We start from the raw sequence: 7,819 nt of genomic DNA, 5'->3' as shown, positions 1-7,819 counted from the left end.
CTTGAGTCAAGGCTGCTTTTTAGGCTTTCTTGTTTGGGTTCTGAACATATAGACACAACACTTTAATAATGACATTTTTGTAAGAGCCACCAACCTCCTCAGCCATGTCTGTCATCTGAGTTCTCCCTCTCACTCATCAGTTCTCTTATTGTCATTAATTTCCTTATTTTTCCATAGAGTAATATTGCAGAGTGTTGATAAGCAGCTCTATTCTTTTTCTCTGGGACAGCGATCAGTGCAAACAGGTAGTTTGTAAAACCCTTGAAGAGAAAGATGTTCTGCAAACAGAACTTGTTACCGAGTTAAAATGATGTTGCATACAAGGAAGACTCATAAACTTGAAGCAAAAATCTATAGCTGGTCACTGCTTTGCTTGCTCATGCCTATTTGAGTTGCTCTGGGCAGTAAACACTTTGGGAATACAACACATCCTTGGCTATAGCCCATTTGCACAGAACAATCTTGCTGCTGAGTGTGCATTTCTTACTAAGGGTAACTGCTTATCTTAAGGCTATAATGATACTGATGCACTCATGCCATGAACTGCAACCCACTGTTCTGGCAGTTCTCTTGTTTTATTTCGCCACCACAAGAGCTGAAATGAATTTTATTTGATGGTGAGGCTTATTTTTGCTGGCTTTCCATCTCAGGCGGTGGAGGATTTTATGGAGCTATCTTGTCTATTTCAAAACCTTTTCTTAATCATCCTTTTTCCCAGCAGTTACATTGTCCTGAAATAGCCCTGTGTATAAACACCAACCATGCATATGCGCTTCATGGTTCTCAGGGTAGGAAACTCCCTTTACGTACACAGTTTAGGAGAACTACTGTGACATCCAGCTTACGCATCCAGCTAAGGTAACAAGCAATTTCTCTGCACATAAACTCCAGGACTACTTCTGAGCATCAGGGATCAGGACCATATTCAGACTGTCCCAAATCCAGAAGGGGGTGTTTCCTAGCTCCTTCCCTGGCTCTGTCACTTCTGCAGGACCCCAGGGACATCCTACTCGAGGCCCTACCTCTGTGCCTCAGGCAGATAAGAGCATTTCCTTACTAATTCCATGTGGGCAGGATGCTTTACCTAACAACTGTGAAGCACCTGGCATAAACTATGGGACCTGTATAGGAACTATACTCAATTATAAGCAAATGTGGGGCTCCTGGCTCCCATACCATGGTGGCAATGCCAGTTTATGGCAATGTTGCCTTGTGCTGGCACTGCTGTTTGTGAGGACCTGATGTGAGAGCAGATCCTTGAGTAAAAGACTCCAAGGAGAAAACATGGGATGCTTTCTACATGTTTGTTTCAAGTGGGATCAGTTCTCCAACCTGTTTCATACTATTTGTCCACAGCATTTGGGCCAACACAGTTGTTGGGAGAGATAGCAAGTGCCATGGCAGCAGAAGGAAGGGACAGGAGGTGGTGAGGCAAAGCTTTTGCCCTGCTAGTGCTGATGGATGTTTTGGGACATCCAGGCACAGCCTGACTCCTGAATGAGATTACTCTCCCTCTTTCTTAGTGACACATCCTTCAAATGTACCTTGGGGATATGCCTTTATTCATTTTGTTTTCTTCCTTATCACACACTGCTTTTGAGACAGTTACATAGAGGAACTACTACAATGTCTGCTCTGTAATGTTTGCCTTATCACAATACCTGGTTTTGTAGCTTTTTGTGAAAGTCTCCATGGGAGTTGGATTATCCCAAAAGTGAACCTGCACAATGAGTGACTCTGTGTCAGAGCTCAATACTTTTAATCTTCTCTCTATAATCCTGAGGCTGCACAGAAGAATTTCCTTGGTTTAGGGAAAACCAACCAACCAAAAACCCCCAATAAGAAAATCAATACCACTTCTAAACAACAACTACCTCCTTCCCAAAGCTCAAGTACTTCCATGGCAGTTTGATAACTACAGGCTGAAAAATGTGTCTGGTGGAAGACCCACAGTGGAAGTCTGGGCCTTGAGAATAGGGTCCTAATCCATAACCTATTACTGTGCGCAGCACTTGCCAAGAGACCACACAGTGAGGTTGCACCATGATCTCTCCTCCCTTGAATAAAAAATGCCTGCTCTAATGAGAAGCAAGTCCCTGATTCAGCAAAGCACTAAAGTGTTTTGATGAACCAGGGCCAGACTGAACATCTTGTGCAGAACTCAGTTGTCTAGTGAACGATATCAAATATTTTATTGATGGATGCAGACTTAAATGAAAATTAAAGATGTGGCTATTTAAGGTTGTAGGTGCCCAAGCTCACATTCTTCATTTTTTATTGTATTAAATTAATCATTTGTACGGGAACAGAAGCAGCCACCTCCAGAAAAACCATCCCTGTCATGCTGGGAAGAATACTCTAAGTCCTCCCCGCAGTGTCCTGTCAATTTGATGGCTTATGTAGCTTGCCTAGAAACTCATCACATTCAGGCTACTTCAAATCAACAACTTTTAGCCATATACTCTTTTTTGTTTACCAGGAATGCTCAGCTTTCATACCCCTATTGGTTGTATAAGGTATGGGGAAGTGAGGCACAGCATCCTGTAGGCCAGATCAGATACTAGAAGGTATGATTGACGTGGTTGAGCACCACCAGGCAGGTCTTAAGATTCTGCCATCACCACTACTTGGCTGTCAGTCAACAGGGAAGGCGCTGAGCTTCATGCTGACCTTGGTCTCTGCGGTTGCAGCCAGCAAGGCTCTCTGTCAGCCTGCTTTCCTCTAATACCTCCGTTTGTCCTGCTAAAAGGGGCTTTTGAACTCAAAGAACATTAGTCTTGGAAAATGAAGCATGATGACAGGTGAAGATAAAACTGTCTATTAAAGCTGCCTCCCTCTCATTCATTGTGCAGCATTTCACATGTTGCAACTGAAGGCTGCACCACAGTGCATGCACTCAGGTGGAGAGAGCAGAGGTTGCACTTCGGGGCATGCTGACATTAAGGTGTTTTCTCTTTGGAAATATCATATTTTTCTAGCAACAAATTTTTTAATGGAAAATTAGCAATGCCTGAAAATGTATTTGTAGCACAGTAAAATGTCAAACTGGTTTTAATATGGTGACATACACTTTACAATATCTCATTCTCCACCCTTGAGCAACAATCTTCAACTCCCTTTTACTTATCAGTAATACACCCACTTGACTTCTCAGCTGGGTAAAAAAAGAGTCGAGGTATGGATGAAAAAAGTGGCATTTTTCACCAGCTTGTATGTATTTATATGCTATCACTTTTCTGCCATTGCATACAAGCAGGTGCAAAGGGGAGGAAAAGGAAAAAACCCTAAGTAAAGAGTACATGCAGACATTTCTGGCTCAGCCTTATGCTCTTTTAGTTATATTCCCTACAGCCACTAGTGCTCAAACGATTTGCAGAGAAGGTGTAAGTTCCATGGCACTTAGTTTATCTGCTCTGGAATGGCAACATGCACACAGAGATATACACTATGGTTCCATAGAGTCTAGGGATTACAAAGCTGCTTTATCTCCCAGATAACCCACTGGCAAAGAAGGGCAAACTAAAACCAGCGTTGATAACTAAAAATGGAATGATAGGTTATGATTATGGGCTTTAAAAAAGAAGTGTCACTTCGATGCATGTTACAGCTTTGCCCAGAGCAAGAATTGAAGCCTTTATTTCTTACATTTGTGGATTCTTAAATATTTTTCCTGGAGAAGCACAAAGCCTTGAATAGTGGATTTCAACCTCTTGGTGTTGGCTTTGCTTTTTGTGCTCTCACAGCATACCCCCTCCTTGAAGCAGTCTTTGGGGATTTGTGAACCAGTAGTAAAACCCATCTCCCAGCAGCCGGGCAGGAACCACGCTCTCCTAAATTCCACACATTGATCTGATTCACTGCATGACTCTAGTAGGCCTCCACCTCCTCTCTGGTAAAATGCAAAAAACCCAGGTTTTTAGCTGTGGGGCTGAAGCACTTTGGGTTTACTATTGGGGAGGGCTGAGCAGCTGGAGTTCCCACCTACGGAAGTGCCAAGCGCCCAGGAATTTCATACAGGCATAGCACTGAGGCACTTGAAATGCCAGGAATGCTACATATTTCTGCCCTTCGCCTCTGTAGCCCTCAACACCACTGCTCTAAAGGAAGGTAATACCAGCTACATGCAGTGGCAAAGGCTGCAGCCCTCATTTTCCCTTGTGAGGAGCCTTTGTCGTGGTTTTGCAACAGCATTTGGATGGCACGGAAAGGCTCAGAACAATACAAATGCAAAACGTTTGTACACCACAGCCTGGGGGGAGAAAAAAAGCAGAGGAAGAAACTTAACTAAATGCAACCGGTATAGTGGATCTTGATCTTTGCTCACCTCATAGTCAGATATTCCCCCACACACACTCCTTTAATGGAGTCACTGCCTTATCTCTTAAAGTGATCTCATTAAAAGCAGGGACACAACAGCAGGGGGTGTGAGATCTGTAATTACAAAGGTTGATAGAAATACAGTTACATGCAACCACCTTGTCTTCTTTGAGTCCCCTGTTAGTGGAATTATACTTCAAAAAGCATGAATCCCTTTTGAGCACCTTTCTGAACCACGCTGATAGAGGCATCATGGTGGAGCACATCTTGCTTTATCTGCAGGGCTGCTGCTTTTGTTGCCTGCTTTAGTGTTCCACATCCTCTGGACACAAGTGAGATAAGGTACAAGTGCATGAGGGAAAAAAGCTTCCATTCCTTATGTTTTGCTGAGTAAGTGGAGCCACAGGAGATTTCTTATCTGCCAGGAAGGGCACTGTACTGAACATAGGCAGACTGTCCCATCATGTATGCATTCATTGGCACTAAAGCTTTGGTTTTCGAGGTGAAGGCCAAAGTGAGGCGCTTGTTGCGATGCATGCAAAATGCTGGTGAACATGGAAAATGTCACAGGAAGAAAAAACATGTGGGAGATGACATTCTTCCCAATTCTGGGTAGTATCCGCTGCTGGGATCCTAGTTTTCCCAGCAAATGCATCCCTTGGCTGTGGCAATTGCAAAGAGATAAAGATTTGTTTCTCTGTGTCAAGCTGGATGCACTGTGCTACTGGAAGCAGGAATATGAATGAGCAGAAGCTGTCATATGTGGCAGCAAGGGCAAATGGCTTTTAGACCTTTGGACTCTTAACTAGAACCTACGAAAGCTTTTCTGCATGCCTGACTCCATTTTCCTGTCCTTAAACAGTCCATAATAAACCTCTCTTCCCTAAAACACTTCTCAAAGTAAAAAGAGCTGCAGAAGGGCCGCAGCAGCAGGCATGCATGTAACACCCTGCACTGTTTACCTAAGGCCCACCCTTCTTTCAGTGCACGCTGTGCTGCTTACCCCTGGAATTCAACTGCTCTCCAGCAGCCCATAACCGCACCACAAAGAGCAAGCGGTTCAAAGGGAACAACGATGCACTGCTGCAAATCTGCAAAGTAACAATTCACTGTTACTCCCAGAGTGAAATGAGAGGGAAATACAAGCCAAAGAGCAGGAATTTTCAGGTAAAACCTGATTTGGATCTGACCTGCTGGCATGAATGAAGTTCCCTGTATGTTATCTCCGCTGCTCTTGGTCACCCTGCCAAGGTATCAAAAAGAGTTTGTAATTGCTTGTAGATACTGAAAACAGAGCTCTCCTGATTTTTCTTAAGTTAATCTCACCGATACCTATTACAGTTGGAAAACACAAGTACTCTACCCTCCCTGCCTGTTTTGACATAATAAAATTGAGTTTGACCTATATGGATTTGCAATTTGTTTAAATCACTGCCAGGAACAGAACTGAGACACCCTTTTTTTCTCCTGAAGGAGACTCTAGGTCTGAGTTTACAGAATTACAGTTGCACGCTACCGTTTCATGTTCAGAAGAAATGCATCAACTACCCCAAGGCAAAAGCTGGATCAAACTGATAGTGTGCCAAATCAGCCACGATAGTTAGGTGGCACTTCAAGGGGCAGTATGGCTCAGAAGTCGTCTGGAGGTCTTCTTTTAGTGCCCGACTGATGATGCTTCACTGCTGCACAGAAAGAAACCCAAGTTTGGTAGAGTGGATTGCTCTTAAGGACTGAAACGGTGCTGAGGAGTGAAAATGAAATGAATAGGTGATTTCAGGCTCTGAAACTTCTACCCAGTTCTCCTTCTCCCTGCCTGCTGGCAAAAGCCAGGCCTTTCATAGGAAGGCTTAAAAGAAAACCCCAAAGATGAGTAATGAGAGCTTGAGAGTCCTGCCTTGGGGTCAAGATGGTGCAGCTTGGGACGGGGATGGCTGCTCAGGTGCCATGTATTGTCTAGGTAAACCTAAAGCTTCTGTCAACACAGTGCCAGATCCAATAAGGACCATCAGAGGCACAAAACGGAGCTTATGCAGAAGGCTAAGAAAGTGTCTTTGAAATGCTGGCCTGCTGTCCAAAATTGCATCTGATCTCACTGCTGTTTTTTAGTTTAGAGTTCAGGATGTTCAGGCCCAGAAGCACCTCAGTATTGAGCAGGCTGAGCTGTTTTGAAGTCCAGATGGAATCACAAAGATGGAGTGTCCTACATGTCCACAAGCACCAGATCCACCAGAAGCTTTAAAAGCAGGTCTGTGGCATGGTGATATGACAAAGCTCCACCACTACTGCTTTTTCAAACACTGTGGTAGCTGTAGTAGCCTCCCTTCCCCTCACATACATGGGCCTGTGGGGCAAACTGATGGATAAGCTCTAGTGCAGGATGTTTTAGGGCTGAGTTCAGTTCTTTTCTCCTGCAGAGGGGAGTTTCAAGCCCTGCTTAGCAGGGAAGTGCCATAACTGTGTTCTTCCTCCTCAAGAAAGTTCCCATACCATTTTTGGTGCCCTCAGCAGGTGAAGCTTCCCATGGGGAGGAGGCTACTGAAACACTTTCTCATTTCCAGGTTCATGCAGGGTCCTGGAGGTTTTGCTAAGCTGTGAAGAATGAGAAAGAGCAGGAGCTGATTTTCATTGCCAGAGAATCAAGACAGAAGTACAAAGCGAAGTGATCAAACACAGTCACAACTTTGCATCCATCTTTCCCACAGTTTGAAGGATGACGCCTGTACCGGGTGCCCAGAGCTACAGAGGGCACAGAAAGATGCCCTGGAACTCTTCAGCAAGCCCCTGATCACCAAGTGTAGTGATCACTAACCATGCTTTGAAGTGGTTTATGGCACATACATGTGCATCTCCAGGGCACAGAGCTTGGGGCATGGCCCCTCACAGCCCACTGCACAGGCTCAGGTTTGGGTGAGAAGGGGTCTCTGGAGGTCTTGTGCCCCCTAAGTGACAAGTGGCATCCCTCAGGGGTCTATATTGGGAACAGGACTCTTGAATACCTTCACCAGCAACAGCAGGATTGAGTGTGCTGCCAGTGAGCTTGCACAATACATGAAGCTGAGTGGTGCAGTTGACACAAGTGAGAGATGGGAAGCTATTCAGCACTTGGGACAGGCTGGAGCAGTAGCTCCATGCAAACCTTATGAGGTTCAATGGGGTTAAGTGTAGGGTCCTGCGTGTGGGTCCAGGCAGTCCCCAGTATCTACAGGCTGGGGGGTGGAGAGATTGAGACTACTCCTGAGGATGACTTGTGGGTACTGGTGGATGGAAGATTGGCAATGTCCACTTGTAGCCCAGGCAGCCAACCGTATCTAGGGCTGCATGCAAAGGAGCGTGGCGTGCAGGTGGAGCAAAGTGATGCTGCCTTCCTACTCTGCTCTGGCGAGACCTCGCCTGTAGTGCTGCATCCAGCTCAGGGGCCCTCAGTAAAGACACAGACCTGTCGGAGAGAGTCCAGAGGAGAGCCACAGAAATGATCAGATGGATGGAGCACTTCTCCTATGAG

Source organism: Neopsephotus bourkii, unplaced genomic scaffold (genome assembly GCF_033783945.1).
Source record: "Neopsephotus bourkii isolate Nb327-2 ecotype Australia unplaced genomic scaffold, CSIRO-AGI_Nbou_v1 NB_1287, whole genome shotgun sequence".
NCBI lineage: Eukaryota > Metazoa > Chordata > Aves > Psittaciformes > Psittacidae > Neopsephotus > Neopsephotus bourkii.
The sequence above is the reverse complement of the archived record's forward strand: the minus strand, read 5'-3'. Positions refer to the sequence as shown.